This window comes from Ornithorhynchus anatinus, chromosome 1, assembly GCF_004115215.2.
Source record: "Ornithorhynchus anatinus isolate Pmale09 chromosome 1, mOrnAna1.pri.v4, whole genome shotgun sequence".
NCBI classification, from domain to species: domain Eukaryota; kingdom Metazoa; phylum Chordata; class Mammalia; order Monotremata; family Ornithorhynchidae; genus Ornithorhynchus; species Ornithorhynchus anatinus.
The window spans coordinates 86,323,924-86,343,581 of NC_041728.1; positions in this window are offsets into that span (position 1 = coordinate 86,323,924).

Consider the following 19,658-nt stretch of genomic DNA (forward strand, 5'->3'; position numbering starts at 1 on the left):
TAGTCCCACTAAAGCAAACCATATTAATCACTTTAGCTGGACCCATTACTGGCTAAAAACCTTGGCCAAACACCTCATTTATTGGGAGCCAAACCCAACAGGACCAAGACCGGATGTGACCCTCCACCCCTTGATTGGATTAAGTATCTAGTTATACCAAACTGATCAGGCATCACAGATCCAACAGGTTAAATGGCCAACGGTAAGGCAGAAGGCACAAAGTCTACTTATTACTATAATAACTCATATAAAGGAGCTATAACAATAGTACTCTATACATTCCATCATCACGAATGAGGATTGTTAGAACAACAGTAAATAATATCCCCATACCAGATTCTATAAGTCGACTCTCCCCATCATGGAATGGGCTGACCCAGCTATCACGCCCTTCCCGGACTCCATCCCAAACATCCCATTCCTTGATTCCAAAGCTCATGCCCTCAACCTCACCCCCTCCACCAAACCTAACTCCCTCGCCCTCTTCCCCTCCATCACTCTTGCACTACTAGCCCTCAACTCTAAATCACCCCCAAACCACTTCCTCTTTTTCTGCAACCGTCTAGCAGAATGCGGTTGGAGGAAATCCAGTCATCACACTGAATTCCAGGATTTTAAATTCACTTTCACCTGCTAATCAATATTAAAACCTCTATTCTGCTCAGGAAAACTTTTATTCCTCCCTCGTTAACTCTCAAAGCCACAGTCCCTTTCACTATTCCTGACCCCAGGAATACCCCATTGTCCCCCCTCTCACTCCAATGACCTCCCCAACTCCTTAGAAAACACGGAATTTTCTCCACCTCTTCATCTAGCTCTGAACTCCTCTCTCCCCCTTCCTTCCCAGCAATTTCTTCAGAGAAGTATTAGTAGTAATAATAATAATATTTAATGAGTGCCCACTGAATTCTGTGCAGAATAGTAGGTGCTTGGAAAGTACAAAACAGAGAAATGACTCATTTCCCACTGACAAGGGTCTTACACTTAAATGGTGGAGGCAAACATAAAGATATTTAGAAAAACTAATCAAAATAAGTAATTGAATGTACAACTGAAGTACAGACATAAAAAAGATTAATAAGGACAAGAGGATGTCTCGGCTGCTCATAATATATCTCCTGTATCTGTGCCTCTGACCCCATCTCCTCTCATCTGTCCATCTGTCCAATTAATCAATCAATGGTATTTACTGAGCACCTACTGTGTGCAAAACTTTGTACTCTACTTGGGAGAATACAACAGAGTTGGTAGATACATTTCCTGTCCACAACGAGCTTACAGTATAGAGGGGGAGACATAAATTAATATAAATAAATAATTTACAGATATGTGCACAGGTGTTATGGGGCTGAGGGTGGGGTACATACCAAGTACATAAACGAGAGAAGGGAGAGGGAGTCAGGGAAAAGAGGATTTAATTGAGGAAGGCCTCCTGGAGGAGTTGTGATCTTAATAAGACTTTGAAGCTGGGGAGAGTGGTGGTCTGGTGTAAATGGAAGAGGAGGGTGTTCCAGTCCAGAGGGAGAATGTGGGAAAGGGGTCAGTGGCAAGATCGATGAGATCAGGGCACCGTGAGCAAGCTGGCACTAAAGGAGTGAAGTGTGCAGGCTGGGCTGTAGCATCAATCAGTCATATTTTTTGAGAACTTACTGTGTGCAGAGCACTGTACTAAGCACTTGGGAAAGTACAATACCACAGATTTGGTAGATATGTTTCCTGCCCACAGTGAGCTTACAGTTCAGAGGGAGAGACCAACATTAATGTGAATAATTTACGGATATGTACATAAGTGCTGTGGGGCTAAGGGAGGGGTGAATAAAGGGAGTAAATCCAAGTACAAGGGTGTCACAGAAGGGAATGGGAGAAGAGGAGATGAGGGCTTAATCAGGGAAGGCCTCTTGGAGGAGATGCTAGATGAAGGAGGATAAGGCTTGAGGGGAGAGTGATTGTCTGTCAGACATGAAGAGAGAAGGTTTACAAGGCCAGAGGCAGGTCGTGGTTGAAAGGATGGTGACAAGACAGATGGGATTGAGGAACAGTGAGGAAGTTGGCATTAGAGGAGCAAAGTGTGAGGGCAGGGTTGTAGTAAGAGAGCAGTGAGGTAAGGTAGGAGGGACAAGGTGATTGAGTTCTATAAAGTCGATGGCAAGGAGTTTCTGTTTCAAGCGGAGGTGGGTGGGCAACCACTAGGGTTTTTCAAGGAGTGGGAGACATGAACTGAACAGTTTTGTAGAAAAATGATCCAGGAAGCAGGATTAAAAATGGACTGGAGTGGGGAGAGACAAGAGGTGGAGAGGTCAGCAAGACGGCAGATGCAATAGTCAAGGCAGGATAAGATAAGTGGTTTGATCAGCATAGCAGCCATTGGATGGAGAGGAAGGGGTGGATTTTAGTGATGTTGTGGAGGTAGAACCGACAGAAGTTGGTGACACTGAATATGTGGGTTGTATGAGAGAGATGAGTCGAGGACAATGCCGAGGTTATGGGCTTGTGAGACAGAGAAGAAAGTGGCATTTTCTACAGTAATGGGAAAGTCATGGGGATGACATAGTTTGGGTGGGAAGATAAGGAGTTCTGTTTTGTTCAGGTTAAGATTGAGATTTTGGCAGTACATCTGAGTAGAGATATCCTGATGGCAGGAGGAAATGCTGGTGCAGAGGATAAAGGTCAAGGCTAGAGGTGTAGATTTAGGAATCATCCGCATAGAAATGGTAGTTGAAGCCCTGGAAGTGAATGAGTTCTCCAAGGGATTGGGTGTAGATGGAAAATAGCAGGGGACCCCAAAACTGAGCCTTGAGGGATCCCCACTGTCAGAGGATTTAGGCAGATGAGGAGCCAGCAAAGAGACTGAAAAGGAATGGTCAGAGAGACAGGAGGAGAACCAAGACAGCGTAGCTCAGTGGAAAGAGCCCAGGCTTGGGAGTCAGAGGTCATGAGTTTGAATCCCGGATCTGCCACGTCTCAGCTAGGTGACTGTGGGCAAGTCACTTCATTTCTCTGTGCCTCAGTTACCTCATCTGTAAAATGGGGATTAACTATGAGCCTCACGTGGGACAACCTGATTACCCTGTACCTACCCCAGTGCTTAGAACAGTGCTCTGCACATAGTAAGTGCTTAACAAATACCAACATTATTATTAAGACAGGACAGTGCCAATGAAGTCAAGGTTGAATAAAGTTTCAAGAAGACAGGTGTGGTCTATGGTGCCTAAATCTGTTTAGAGGTCTAGGAGGATTAGGCTGGAGTAGGGGCTGTTGGATTTAGCAAGATCATTGGTTACCTTAGAAAGGGCTGTTTCCGTGGAATGAAGGGGCCAGAAACCAGTTTGGAGGGGATCAAGGAGAGAATTAAAAACACTTGCTCCCGTACTCCTCCCCTTCTCTACCACTATCTTCAGCTGCACACTGATAGCTCTTTCCTGTTTGCTTCTTAACACAGCCAAGTTTCCCCATCCTAAAAAAAAATTAAATACCGCTACAGTCATCGACACTCTGCTTTCTAATTCTCACCTCCATGTTCCAATTCTTCCCCTCTAAGCTCTTCGAATGTGTTTTAGACACCTGCCTCCTTCTCTTCCTTTCCTCCACTTCCCTCCTTAGCCCCTAACAATCCAGTTTTTGGCCCATTTGCTTCTCTGAGACCACCCTTTGAAAGGTCACCAGTGACCTCATCATAGTCAAATCTAATTTTCTAATCCTCTTTGACCTTTCAGATAAGTGCTTTAACCTTTAACACAGTTGACATCTTTCTCCTGGAAAAACTATCAGTCCTTGGTTTTGTAGTCACAGAGAGACGTGGGACAACCTGATTACTTTGTATCTCCCTCAGCCCTTAGAACAGTGCTTTCTTTCTTTCTTTCTTTCTTTCTTTCTTTCTTTCTTTCTTTCTTTCTTTCTTTCTTTCTTTCTTTCTTTCTTTCTTTCTTTCTTTCTTTCTTTCTTTCTTTCTTTCTCTTTCTTTCTTTCTTTCTCTCTCTCTCTCTCTCTCTCTCTCTCTCTTTCTTTCTTTCTTTCTTTCTTTCTTTCTTTCTTTCTTTCTTTCTTTCTTTCTTTCTTTCTTTCTTTCTTTCTTTCTTCTTTTTTAAGCCCTTACTGTGTGCAGAGCTGTACTAAGCTCTTGGAAAGAATAATAATGATGGCATTTGTTAAGTGCTTACTATGTGCAAAGTACTGTTCTAAGGGCTGAAATAACAATTCAGGAACGGAGACAATCCCTGTCCAACAATGGGCTCACAGTCTAGAAGTGGGGAGACAGACATCAAAACAAATAAACAGGCATCAATAGTACCAGTGTAAACAGAATTATAGATATTAGTAAAATAAATAGAATAGTAAATATGTACATATACACACAAGTGCTTTGGGGCGGGGATGGGGTTAGAGCAGAGGGAGGGAGTCGGGGTGATGGGGAGGGGAGGAGTAAGCGCTTAAAAAATACTATCACTATTATTATCATTATTATTGCTAATCTGATTCTCCTCCTATGCCTCCTTCTCAGTTTCAATCGCTGGGTCTTCTTCACCTCTTACCTCCGAATGTAGTGGTCGATGGTAACTTATTCTCACTTAATATTCAATCTCTTGGGTAGCTCTTCCCCTCTTACGGCCTCTGTATGGATAAATTTTCTGCCCCTCTTCAATCTTCGATTTCCTCTTGCCTCCAGCATATTTCGACTTGGTTAGACCGCTGGCTCCTCAGAATCAACATTTCCAAAGCCAAACTTCTCATCTTCCTTCCTTGCCCCTGACCTGGCCTGAGCCAGCGGTAAAGGACAGAAGCAGCAACAGTGGGAGGAGAGGTTAAGAGGGTTGGGAAGGTGTGGCTGCTGCCATTTCTCTGGAGCCTATGCACAGCAGCTAAGGCCGAGACCGTGCCTGTGCCGGTGACTGTTGGGACTCTAAGCCCAAGGAGCCTAAAACTCAGCTCCTTTAGCCACAATCTCATATTGTTCTTTTTACTTTCATTTTTTTGTTTTTGCCTTTGTCTTTTATATTGTTTTCATGCTTTATTGTTTCTTCCCTTGTTACATGTCTGTCTCCAGTCCTCTCAACTCCCACTGTTCTTAGATGAGGGAAATCTAGCTTCAGCACAGAGTATGAGGTGGGCACAGATTTGTTCATATTTTTAAGTTGCAAATATTTTTATGTTTCTCTCCCCCATTAGGGTGCAAGCTCACTGTGGACAGGGAGCATGCCACAGTGTTGTCCTGTACTTCTATGAAGCACAGGCCTGGGAGTAAGAAGAAGGACCTGGGTTCCAATCCCGGCGCCTCTGCTTCTCTGTTGTGTGACCTTGTGCAAGTCACTTAACTTCTCTGTGCCTCGGTTATCTCATCTGTAAAATGGGGACTAACACTGTGAGTCCTACCTAGAACAGAGATTGTGTCCAAATTAACTTGTACCAAACCCAGTGCTATTAGCACAGTGCCTGGCACAGTAAATGTTTAACAAATACTATTAAAACATGGTGGGAGCTCAACAAATGCTATTACAATTAGTATAATTACCTCTTTTCTTATATCATATATCTAATTTGCAGCAAATATCATTCCCGCTATGTCACATTATAATTCCATCCCTGGGATAGATAGAGGGTGAAAAGTGTACTTGGGAAGGTTGGGTGGGGGAGGGGTCAATGCTATGCTACCTAAGCTCCTTTGTTACCGAGAAGCAGTATGACCTAGTGGAAAGAACACAGACCTGGGAATCAGATGACCCGGATTCTAATCCCAGCTCTGCCACTTGCCTATCGTTTGATCTTGGACAAGTCACCTAAATTCTCTGTTTTCTCATCTGTAAAATGGGGACTCAACCCCTGTAATCCCAGAGTTTAGCTGAGTATTCAGCACATAGTAAGAGTTTAACAAATACCCCAGTGAATTATTTTTTATTATTGTTGTTTTTTTTTAAATTATCTCAGCTGAGTCCTCTTAGGGTTTGGAGCTCTTTACTCCACCTTGTACTAGGCATCTGATCCACAACAATGTGCCCCATTCCAGGGAGAGATCTGGATCTTGATCTGGGGAGGTGAAACGAATTGTGAGAGCCCAGAACCCACCTGCTCCTCCTCCTCCTCCCTCCAAGCCAGCCTCTGTGGCAGCATCTGGAGGAGCTGGGATTTGGGTGGAGATGCTGGGGAAATGGGGGTGTCTGGTTTTTTTTTATGGCATTTGTTAATTGCCTCCTATGTACCAGGCAATGTACTATGTGCTGGGTTATATACAAATTAATCAGGTTGGACACAGTCCCTGTCCCCACATAAGGATCACGGTCTTAATCTCCATTTACATAACTGAGGCCCAGAGAAACAAAGTGACTTGCCCAAAGTCACACAGCAGACAAGTGGCGGAGCAGGGATTAGAACCCAGGTGCTTCTGACTCCGAGGCCCACACTCCATCCACCAGGCCACGCTGCTTCTCTAAGCATGTTCTAAGTAAAGGGCAGCAAATAGGTACATGCTGGGGGTTGTTCTAATCCTGCTTCCATGCTTATGTTAGCCCCCTTTCAACTGACAGTGATGTTTATCTTCTAACATGCCTTGGCCATGGTAGGCTAAAACAAGCACTGCTTCAGTGCCGTTGCACTGACTGATTGACCAGTTGTTCAGAATCTCGCCTTGCTAGTTGATGTGCGCTGTAGTTGATGTATGATTTAGGTTGTTAAATTGAAACTACTACTCATAAAGCAATGAGAAAACATGGAAATAAAGAGGTTCACTAGGAGTAAGTAATGTTCTTCATAACTTCTAGTTTCTCTACGAGCAGTTAAAAAGGATGCTAAATCCACTGTCTACGCTGCAGCTGTTTTTCTCTTTTTCATTAAAATTGTCAGGTTTTTCTAAGGGCAAAAGAAATACAGTAAGTAAGCCGTGACCAACCAGAGTGTCTCGCAGTTTCTGTAGGCACTGTTTTCCATCTGAACTTGGAATATTACATATGCCTCTTTTTTCCAATTCAAAATCTCTATAGATTTTGAACATCGAATGCTTCACGGATTTAGTATTCAATATGGCTTATATGCATATCTCTGTCAGCCAGGACACAGAAACACAATTTGTCAACATTAAGCTATCACATATATCTATACACCCACTCACTCTAAATATGTTCTCTTTTGAATAAACATTTGTTTGACAACATTTAGAATACATTTCCTGTATGCTATTTGAATACTTTGATACAGTGGCTCAGAATAGTACTGACAGTTAAACCCCGGTCTCTTAGAATGTGACAGTTGTATACTCGAGAAACCTCGAGAAACCTTAAGGAAAGCTCACACTGTGATGCTCACATGTTCCGGACCATTGCGCACACTCAGGTATGCAAGCAAGCAGTTTCTTCGACAACACGACGCTCCAGAATCCAAATATACGTTATGGCAGAACTGAGTGTGAAATTATAATCAGCATGGTTCCACACTTGCATTTGGAAATAAGCATGAAGCGCAGGTTCAAATGATCAACTTTTGAAGAATAATACATCTAGAATGATTCCCTTTCTCCTTTTAGTTGTCACTGTACTTTCCAAATGCTTAGTAGAGTGCTCTGCACACAGTAAGCGCTCAATAAATACGATTGAATGGATTTTACATAGTGTCTTTAAATGATCACTCTCCTCCCCTTCCGAGCCTTATTAAAATCATATCCCAAACTAAGCTCTCGCTTCACCTAACTCCCTCTTCCTTCTGAGTCACCTTTGTACTTATGTGCATAACGGTGATTTATTTCCATGTCTGTCTCCCTCTCTAGACTGTAAGGGGAAGAGTATCAGCCTAGTCTGTTGTACTGTACTCTCCCAAGCAGTTAGTACAGTGCTGTGCACACAGTAAGTGCTCAACAGATTTGATTGATTGGTTAATTGTAACAGCAATGACTTTCCCAGCTAGACTCAGTAGGGGACTGAAAGACAACTAATAATAATAATGTTGGTATTTGTTAAGCGCTTACTATGTGCAGAGCACTGTTCTAAGCGCTGGGGTAGTTACAGGGTAATCAGGTTGTCCCACGTGAGGCTCACAGTCTTAATCCCCATTTTACAGATGAGGTAACTGAGGCCCAGAGAAGTGAAGTGACTTGCCCACAGTCACACAGCTGCCAAGTGGCAGAGCTGGGATACCAACCCATGACCTCTGACTCCCAAGCCCAGGCTCTTTCCCACTGAGCCACGCTGCTTCTCATAACCAATGACCCTTTTCCCTCAACAGGCAGGAATACTGGGGTGGTAAAAAGGCCACTGCTACGATGCCCTGGTAATTATTCTCTCACCAGGGTAGCCATCATCTTCTTGAATCCAGCATGCAAATTCATGCAAATAATATGCAAACCAGGAGACCCCCCGACTTCTTTTTAAACCAGGGTTGAACCTCCTAGTGAGAAGCTTACGAGAACAGATGGTCTGGGACTTTGGAACATAGAGCACTTAACCCTCAACTCCACCCAATCAGCCTTCTCGTTGCCATCTCTAACCTGCCGAACTGTACATTCTGCATTTGGAAACAGGGTTTGATTTTTTTTTTTAATGCTTTGGAAAAAAACATTTGCCCTTCTTTTCTGGCTATCCTTTTGAGACTGTGTTGAGGGTAACTGGGAGATGGGACTACAGAGCACCTGGTTCCCTGGTTTTCAGTTTCTGCTTCCTCTTCAGAAGTGAGCATGCTCAGTTCTTCCATAGTGCGGGTTTTCACTAAGTGCTTTGGCTAGGATGCTGGTAGGGAATTAGGGGAATGTTCATCCAATAACATGCATTTACTTGGAGAGGATGCCACGTCAGAAGAGAAGGTTGTGTTCATGCTCACTGTGAAGATTTAAGGCCCGTGTATTCTAACACTACGGAAAATATGTCTTCCTTAATGCAGGAAGACCTGAGTGAATATGGGATTAGTAGTGTGCTGTTTCTGCCTCCAAGTTTCCCGGATTTGATCCACCTCAAGCTCTCTGATCTCCATTCCAGAGTCAAATCTATACTTTGGTTACTTTTAATGTAAATACCACTTGCTCAGTAGGCACTCAAGTTGGATCCAATTAGTTTAAGAAGAACTTACTAATGCTTCAGAGGGAAAGTTATTTCCAAGAACCTGGAGCTAAATAACTCCAACAAGTGATCTTACATTAGGACCAACATCTCTGATTTTAGTTGAAATAATTATTGATGAAAATACTTGGTGAAACAGAGTGCAATATAAGATTGCTAGGGCAATCTGTTTGAAAAAGTAGTATCTCATATACCAACAAAAACGGTAAAAAGCTTTGAGTAGGCCAGTTTGTGTGATGGGGAGACAGAGAACGTTCTTTATATGCTGATAAACCAAGAATGTCCAAAAGGTGTTTCACTCGGTAAGGTTACCAGATCTCAATCAATCAATGGTATATAATGAGAGCTTCTGTGCACAGGATGGTGTACTAAGCACTTGGGAGAGTGAAATACAACACAGTTGGTAGACATGTTCCCTGCCCATGACAAGCTTACGGTCTATAGGGAGGCAGACATTAATATAAATAAATAATTTACAAATATGTACTTAAGTACTGGTGGGGCTGAGGATGGGGCAAATAACAAATGCCCCCCAAAAAACCAGGAAAGCAAACATAAAAAATTTCAACTCTTTTATGAGAAACCAAGTATATTTGAATTCCATTTAGCTCAAATCTGTTGTCCAGGAGCATGTGTTACTACACTGGCATCGTCCAACTCACCCGAGGAATTTGAGATTCTCAATTTGCCCACACTTGGTGCTCAATAAATCAGCTCTCACATTCAATCAGCTGTGTAACCCTGCCAAGCCTCCTCACATACCTTTTGTGGATTTACCACTTTCTCTCCATACAAACAGCCAGTGTGTTGGGTTAAGCACCCATCATAGCACGGCAGTATTATTGTAGTAGCCTCCTCACTGGGTCTTCTTGCCTCCAGTCTCTCTTAGTCCTTCAGTCCACATTACTGACTGGATCTGCTTTCTGAAATATCTTTCAGTGCATTCCTTGCCTCTCCTCAAACTTCTCCAGTGGTTGTCCTTATCTCTTATATCACTGGCTTCTAGGCTTTCCATCAGTTCTCTCTGTTTCACAAATTGATGCTCTTCATTTTCTCCTACCCAACTTGTATTCTCTGCTCCTCCCAAAGTCTCCCCATAACCACACCCTGTTACCAATCAATCAATCAATTGTATTTATCAAGCACTTACTGTGTGCAGAGCTCTGTACTAAGCACTTCGTATTAAGCACTTGGGAGAATACATTATAACAATATAACAGAGACATTCCCTCATCATTCAATTCATTCATTCATTCAACTGTATTTATTGAGTGCTTACTATGTGCAGAGCACTGTACTCAGCACATGGGAGAGTACAGTGCAACAATAAACAGGCACATTCCCTGCCCAAGATGAATTTACGGCCTAGAGAGAGGGAGACAGACATCAATACAAATAAACAAACTACAGATGTGTACATAAGTGCTGTGGGATTGGGAGCGGGGAAGAGCAAAGGGAGCAAGTCAGGGCGATACAGAAAGGAGTGGGAGATGAGGACAAGTGGGGCTTAGTCTGGGAAGACCTCTTGGAGGAGATGTTCCTTCAATAAGGTTCTGAAGGGAGGCGAGTAATTGTCTATCAGATTTGAGGAGGGAGGGCGTTCACGTCAACCAACACCCACCCCCTGCTCTGCTCTCCTTTCAGGCCTGAAAATCCCTCCCCTTACACCAGTCTAAATCTGCTGGTCCTCAGCCCTCCCCATTTTCAAAACTCTTCCAAAATCTCAACTCTTTTAGTAAGTCTTCTCCTACTAACTGACCAACATCCAAGTTGTATCAACTCACGGTTGTGTCTAGCACAGTATTTATTTACAGGCATCCTCAGCCCTTGTCTAAGTCCTGTAGACTGCAAGCTTCTGATGGGCAGGGATTGCATCTACCCACTCTATAGTATTCTCCCAAGCTCCTAGTACAGTACAGTGCCAAGCACACAGTAAATATTCAATGCATACCACTGCTTGATTATATAGATGTATATTCAATTCTATATTTAATTGTTATACCCTCCCAAATACTTAGTATAGTGCTCTGCACACAGTAAGCACTCAATAAATTGCACTGATTGATTATTCTGACTCCAATATCTGTTAGTATTTTTATGTCTACTTATTACATGAATTCTGAGCTTACATCCTGCCTCTGGCCTGGAACTCCCCCACACTTTAAGTCTGACAGCCTCCCACTGTTTTCAAAGCCTTATAAAAATCACATCTTCTACAAAAGGCTTTCCCAAAGGCCCTCATTTATCCTTCTCCCTATCCCTTTTGTATTACCCTTGCAGTTCAATTTGCATCCTTAAGCATTTAATATTCACATCACCCTCCAACCCCACAACACTTACACACAGAGCTATAATTTATATTAATGTCTGTCTCCCCCTGTAGACTACCAACTCCTTGTGTCCAGGGAACGGGTCTACCGACATTGTTCTATTGTACTAACCCAAGTGCTCAGTACAGTGCTTTGCATAAAGTAAGCACTCAGGAAATATGTCTGATCGATTGTCTGTATCCCCTATTACAGGGTTAGCTTTTCATGGGCAGGGAATTTGTGTCTTGCTCCTGCTCTGCTCTCCTTCCAGTCTGCTGCTCCTCAGCCCTCCCCACTTTCAAAACTTTCCCAAAATCTCAATGCTTTTAACAATTCTTCCCCTACTAATTGACCAACACTCAGGTTGTATCAATTCACAGTTGTCTCTAACACATTATTTATTTACATACATCCTCAGCCCTTTTGTAAGTCCTCTAGACTGCAGCTTCTGGTGGGCAGGGATTGCATCCCCTGTGCTCAGTACAGTGCTTTGCTCACAGTAGGCAGTCAATAGATACCATTGGTTAATTATAATAATAATAATGTTGGTGTTTGTTAAGTGCTTACTATGTGCCGAACACTGTTCTAAGCGCTGGGGTAGATACAGGGTAATCGGGCTGTCCCACTTGAGGCTCACAGTCTTAATCCCCATTTTATAGATGAGGTAACTGAGGCACCGAGCAGTTAAGTGACTTGCCCAAAGTCACACAGCTGACAAGTGGCAGAGCCAGGATTCAAACCCATGATCTCTAACTCCTAAGCCTGTGCTCTTTCCACTGAGCCACGCTGCTGCTTGGGAGTCAGACGTCATGGATTTGAATCCCGGCTCTGCCACTTGTCAGCAGTGTGACTGTGGGCAAGTCACTTAATTTCTCTGTGCCTCAGTTCCCTCATCTGTAAAATGGGGATTAAGACTGTGAGCCTCAAGAGGGACAACCTGATTACCCTGTATGTACCCCAGCACTTAGAACAGTGCTTGGCACATAGTAAGCACTTAACAAATACCAACATTATTATTAGTATTATTGATTTTATTGCTTTCCTTAGTTCTCTATATGAATTATGCGTTGCACTCTATTAGTAATAATAGTATTTATTAACTTCTTACTGTATGCAGAGCACTGTACTAAGGCCTAGGAGAAAATACAGAGGTGGGAATTAAACAGGTCCCCGCCCCCCATGGGGCTCAGGATCTAAAAGCTTAAGTGGGGAAAAGCGATTAGTGACAGACAAAACAGGAGTTACGAAACAATGAAACACAAGACAAACAAGTGGGCAAAATAGACTTAAAGTCTTGGGTATGAGGGAGAAATGCAAGAACGTGAGGGAGGAAGACAGGAGTGGGGATGCTCAGTGATGGGAGAGAAGGTGGTGGTTGTCTCAGTGTTTCTTTTGCCAGCGATGTAAGAGTCCGAGAACACATGGGAGAAGCTTTTCTCCCCAGCCTGGCTTGTGGAGAGCAGAGAACCTTGGTAGTTGGAGTGAAGGAACCAGTTACTGCAGTGCTTTTCCTAGCAGTAATGCCTATGCAGCAAGGCCTAGTGGATAAGACATGTGCCTGGGAGTCAGAAGGACCTGGGTTCTAATCCAGACTCTGCCACTAGTCTGTTGTGTGATCTTGGGCAAGTCACTTAACTTTCTTGTACCTCAGTTACCTCACTTGTAAAATGGGGATTAAGACTATGAGTCCCGTGAGGGACAGGGTCTTTGTCCAACGGGATTAGCTTGTATCTACCCTACTGTTTAGAAGAGTTCTTGACACATTACTTAAAAATAATATTATTATTATTGTTCAGGAGCCACATTTCCCCCTGGTCCGGCGAGCACCTGGAATGGAGACTCTGACAACTGCCTGGAGCCTTTGGGCTAAGGAATCTCCCCTTCCTCAGCTTGCCAGATAAAGCATTTCCCTTCCTCCCACATGCCGATAGCCTAAATTTCTACTGCTGTCATTCAGGTGACCTTTAGTCCCACCTTCAACTCTTCCACCACAGCAGCAGGGAGTGGGGATGGGAAGGGAAAGAAGAGTATCTGGGTCCAGGAGGTGGAGCAGTTCTGGGAAATCTGCCAGGTAGATCCTCAGATCTGGTCCCAATCCAGGAAGCCTGGCTAGCAGAGGAGGTGGAGGAGAGACCAATTGCATGGGGTGGTGCTGGAGCGTTGGTGGGGCTCTGAGTAGACTACCGGTCTCCGGTCATAGTGGATGAAGGCCTAGGACCAATCGATGACTGGTAAGGAGATTGCCCCTCTGTATAGACCACCAGTCTACGGTCATAGTGGATGAAGGCCTAGGACCAGTCGATGACTGGTAAGAAGATTGCCCCTCTGGAAACTTAGGATATGACGAACCCCCAGTCAGTGCATGGGCATCAATCAGCTCGGGAAGACGTAATTTGCAGAGATGATATGTAATAACCATCCCCGACTGGACACTCATTTCCTTCTCGCACACTTCTTCCACGTCTCCCTTGAACTTGGATTTGCACCTTTATTCACCCTTCCCTCAGCCCCGCAGCACTAAATTCATCTGTAATTAATTTATTTATACAAATGTTTGTCTACCGCTCTAAACTGTAAGCTCACTGTGGCCAGGGAACATGTCTACCAGCTCTGTTATACTGAACTCTCCCAAGCTCTTAGTATGGTGCTCTGCACACAGTAAGCACTCAATAAATAGGATTGATTGATTGACCGAACAGCCCGGGGAAAGTGGAATGATGGGATTGGTTGACTAGCCCGACCCAAGGGAAAGCACAGAGGAGAACAAGGCTCTAGTCCTAGTTCTGCTAGTAATCTGCTGGGTGACTCTAGGTAATTTCTCTGGCCCTCAGTATCTTTATCTTTACAACAGAGATAAGAATGTCATGGGTTCTAATCCCAGTTCCATCACTTGTCTGCTATGTGATCTTGGGAAAGTCATTTCACTTCTCTGGGCTTCAGTTACCTCACCTTTAAAATGAGGATTGAGACTGTGAGCCCCACATGGGACAGGGACTGTGTCCAACTGCATTTGCTTGTCTCCACCCCAGCACTTAGTATAGTGCTTGGCGCATAGTAAGCACTTAAATACCACAATTATTACTATTATATATTGTAAGTCCCCCATAGGACAGGAATGTATCTAATCTGATCATCTTGTACTTATCCAGTGCTTAGCATAGCATCGGCATCTAGTAAGCGCTTAATTAATATCCAAATTATGATTATTTTTCCTATTGCTATTAAGTGGAGCTTACTGAGGGATCTATGGTACTGACAGAGCACATCGAGAGGGCTTGCCAAGGAACAGAGAGCTGAGAATAAACAAAAAAGACATATGACATGCTTTCCCTGTGCCTAGCAGAGAGCAGAGGTGGCTATTTGGATCCGATGCTGCAGTTTTGCAAATATGTCAAACTGTTAAGCTCAGAAAGTGCAGATGTTTGGCTTATTCCTCCTACTTAACTGAGCAAACAGAAATCAAAAGGAACAAAACCTAAGGATTTTCAACTGGTATGGTGTTTAGAGTGCTAATCTTTTCTGGGGGTGAACAGAGGTTATTTTGATATGCTGGTAAAGAACTTGTAAAATATGGTGCACTTGTTCTTTTCTAAAGGTCTTGGAAATGTAATCAAAGAAAGAAAAGAGGTTACGATTGATTGAGCAGTCATGCAACTAAGAAAGCAAATGCTGAAGTTGGGTCTATGGTAGCCCATTGCAACCTTTAAAAGAATAACAAGAAAATTGTTGTTTACAGAAAGGGGAAGAAGAGACTTTAGAAAAATTATAGGAAAAAAATTTCTAACAACCCTGTGAATGCAGTTTCCAAGAAATTTCACTTCAGTGTTCTTATAGGTGTATAATATATTTGGAATGAACTACAATAATAGATAGGGAAACAAAAGGGCCTTTCTGAATAGTTTTTGATAATGGAGAATGGGGTGACCAGTTCTTTCTTCTCTTTTCAATTAAAGGGTAGGATGCTCCATTATGTGTTATGTATGAGAAATGAATTGGGTGATGACACATTAGCATATTGAGTGACATCAGTGATTTCTGGATTTAAGGTAGTAGCATGTGGCATTTGTGTTGTGAGACTTTCTGGAACCATTCATAGTGGGATGTGTGTGTTTGCTTCTAGGGAACATTTCTGCTTTATAAGATGAATAATCAGGAGGAAATTTAAAATAACGTTTCAAGGGGAACACCTAGGGAGAGAATTGGAAAAATGTTCAATTCTGACTTTAGGATTTTTTAGTGGAATCTGTCTCGGTCAGAGTATGCTTCTGGGTAAGAGTTTTAATCAGCTCCTCAAGGAGAAATGCTGAGCATGGACCAAATTGGATTTCAGATGTGGTATCTCTTAGTTTTATGACTTGATTTTTTTCTTAGAAAGAGAAAGGGCTGGAAAATACAACCTTAGTTGTCATGGAAGAAGATTTAATTACAAAATACAAAAAAATGTTTCTAACAACTCTTGTTATATTGTATTCTTCCAAGCACTTAGTACGATGCTCTGCACACAGTAAGTGCTAAATACAATTGATTGATTGACTGAAAATAAGTAATCCCCTTTCTGGATCACATTAGTGATCTACTCAACCCAGCAAGCTTCCTTCAAAGGAAGTACTAAAATGCTTGGAGGAATCAATCTGACCATCAATCAGTGATATGTAGTGAGTTTATTTTGTGCAGGGCCTGTATGAAGTGCATGAGAGAATACAACAGATTTGGTTGACACGTTCCCGAACTATAAGGAGTCTAGAGAGAAAGACAAGCATTAAAATAAATTACGGATATGTACATTCGTGCTGTGGGACAAAGGGTAGCATGGATAACAAGTGCCTAAAACTTACAGATCTAAATGCCTAAGCAACATAGAAGGGAGAGGCAATCAGGGAGATGGGGGCTGAGTTGGGGAAGGTCTCTTAAAGGAGATGTGCTTTTTATAAGGCTTTGAAGTTAGAGTGTGGTCTGTCATACATGAAGAAGGAGTTCCAGGCTAGAGGGAGGACATGGGCAAGGGGTTGGTAGTGAGACAGATGGGATTGAGGTACAATGAGCAGGTCGGTGCTAGAAGAGATCAATGGTTGGACTGTATTAGAAAGTCAGCAAGGTAAGGTATGAGGACAGTGAGCTGATTTGAGAGTTTTAAATCCAATGGTAAGGAGTTTCTGTTTAATGCAGAGGATGATAGACAACCCCCGGAGTTTCTTGAGGAATAGGAAGACATGGACTGAATGGTTTTGTAGAAAAATGAACCAGGTAGCAGAGTGAATTAAGAACTGGACTGGGGAAGAGACAGGAGGCAAGGAGGTCAGCAAAGAGGCCGATGTAGTAAGGCAGGATAAGTGGATCCCCTTAGTAGCAGTGTGATAATGGTGTGGAAAAATCTGGTAATGGCTAATCTTGCCTCCTAATAAACCATTTTGGATCTTTGGTTCATAAATTTCTGGAAACCCTTCTATAACCTAATACTTTCTGCCTGCATAACTTCCTATGGTAAAGAATTTTAGAAGATTATGACCTGCTGTTTGAAGAAATGTTCAAAGAGAAATAGGAAGTAGCATTGCCTAGTGGATAAAGCACAGACCTGGAAGCCAGAGGACCTGGCTTCTAATCCCAGTTTTGCTACTTGCAAGCTGTGTGACTTAATTTCTCTGTGCCTCACTTTCATCAACTACAAAGTAGGGATTCAATACCTGCTCTCCCTCCTACTCTGACTGTGAGCCCCTTGTGGGATGGGACTGTGTCCTTCACGATTAACTTGCATCTACCCCAGTGCATAGAGGAAGTGTGGTCTAGTGGTAAGAGCTTGGGCCTGGGAGTTAGAAGACCTGGGTTCTAATCCCAGCTTTGCCAATTGGTTGTTGTGTGATCTTGGGCAAGTCACTTCACTTCCCTGTGCCTCAGTTTCCTCAACAGTAAAATGAGGATTCAACCCTACTACCTCTACTTAAACTGCCCAGAGTAAGAACTTAACAAATACCTTGAAAAAACAACAACCCCCAAAACAATGCTAGACATGTAGTAAGTGTGTAACATGTACCATAAAAAATGACTCAGTGGTAAAATGGGGATTCAATTTTACTCTTTCCTACTTAAATTGGGAGTCCCATGTAGGACAGAGACTGTGTCTAATCTGATAAAATGGATAATATCTACTCCAAGACTTGGCACATAGTATGTGCTTAACAAATACCATGAAAAAAAAATCCCAATGCTAGTTGCATAGCAAGTGTGTAACAAATACCATTAAAAATGTTTTTGTTTTAGGTGCACCTTTGTTTTGTGGGATTGGTGAATTATCTTTCCATGCTTTTCCTTTCTGTATAGTACATAATTTTTAAAAACTTCAATTATGTCCTCTGCTAGCTGCCTTCTTTTCAGTCTCAAGAGTCAGAACTCCTCATCACTGGTTTTTAAAGCACTCCACCACCTTGGTCCCTCCTACCTCACCTCACCTTCCTACTCTCCTTCTACAACCCAATCTGCACACTTTGCTCCTCTGGTGCTAATCTTCTAAGTGTGCCTCGATCTTGCCTATCTCTCTGCCCAACCCCTAGCTCACATCCTGCCTCTGGCCTGGAATGCCCTTCCTCCTCAATTCTGACAATTACTCTTCCCCACTTCAAAGCCTTATTGAAGAGACAACTCCTCCAAGAGGCCTTTACTAAGCCCCCCGACTTTCCTCATCTCCCACTCCCTTCTGCGACTCCCTGACTTGCTCCCTTTGCTCTTTTCCCCTCCCTGCCCCACAGCACTTATGTACATATCTGTAATTTATTTGTATTGATGTCTATCTCCCCACTTTAGATTGTAAGCTCATTGTGTGCAGGAATGTGCCCATTTATTGTATTGTACTCTCCCAGGCACTTAGTACAGTGGTCTGCACACAGTAAGTACTCAAAAAATATGATTGAATGAATGAATTGGTTCCATGTTTCTTCATTCAAAGCCTTCCATTCCCCCAATCATTTTGGTTACTCTTCTTTATACCTTCTTCAAATCTGTTTTGTTTTTTCTTTCTAGTCTTTTTCATTTTTCTTCACTGTATCTATTTATTTTTATGTCTATCTCTCCCTCTAGATTGTAAACTTGTTCTAGGCAGGGAATATGTCTGTTTATTGTTGTACTGTACTCTCCCAAGTGCTTAGTACAGTGCTCTGCCCTCAGTAAGTGCTCAATAAATACGACTGACTGATTGACTTTTCTAAAATGCAGCAGCCAAGAGGGGCCAACCAGAATAGTCTACATGAGGGCCCTCCCTGTTTGTTATGGTGGCAAAACTCTTCTGCTTTATTTGGTCTCAGTTGCCCTTTCCAATAACGTGCATCCTGGCCTTTTTGGCCACTGCCATGTTCCAGACCAATCAAATGAGTTTTTCACGTAGTTTGTTTTGGACTTCTTTGCTGAGGGAACCAACTTGGAACCTTCAACACTTCCAATCTTTTGACTCCTTTGAGGATGGAAAATATATTTATAAACTGGGCTCATCACCTTGGATTTGAGGATTTAAATATGAAGCTTTGGCCTCAGTGATTAAGCAGGGCAGGGTGAGCATTTTTAGGGTTCATAAAACTAGATACTGCCTTTTAGAAGACATTATGTGCTGCTCTTTCACTTTGGGATTTGCATATTGACCTCAGAATGATAGAGAATGAATTCCATTTTTACTAATTAATCCAGCATAAACCTCACTAAATTATTCACAGACCACACCAGACTTTGCAAAACACAGTCTTGTGTTCTTAACAAAATTGTTGCTTTGCCTTTTCATATATACATATATTTAGCAATTTCTGGGCAGCTTCTCATACATATTCTAATTCAAACAGCAAGGTTCCTGGTAATAATTTAGATGTTAGTTGCACAATGTGATTGATCTTAATATAGCTGTAATCATCAGAGTAAGCAATTCTATGCCTTCTAAATAAATGTACTAACCACCCTAACAACCTGATGGCATGGGAAAAGAAAGAGACGCTTTTAGAGTTACCAATCAACCAAGATATCCTTTAGACATCTTTCATGTCTCTACTCATTTTGCAGGCAAGTTATGCCAGTAGTAGTTAGTGCTTATTTATCTTTTACTACGGCGTGTGACATTTAATTGGAATATCATTTATTATTTAATTTGAAGTAAGGGAAAATAATATTTCGGGATGCTTGGTATGTGACTGGACTTCCAAGGTGTGAAATTTTCTCCAAACTGTCATGATCTGATAACGAGGGTGGGGATGGATTTCAGGACTGAGAACTAGGGAGAAGAAATTGATCATAGAGAGAGCAATTTGCTGGCACCTGCCCTCTTTCATCCCTGCCAGTCATGTCCCTGCTG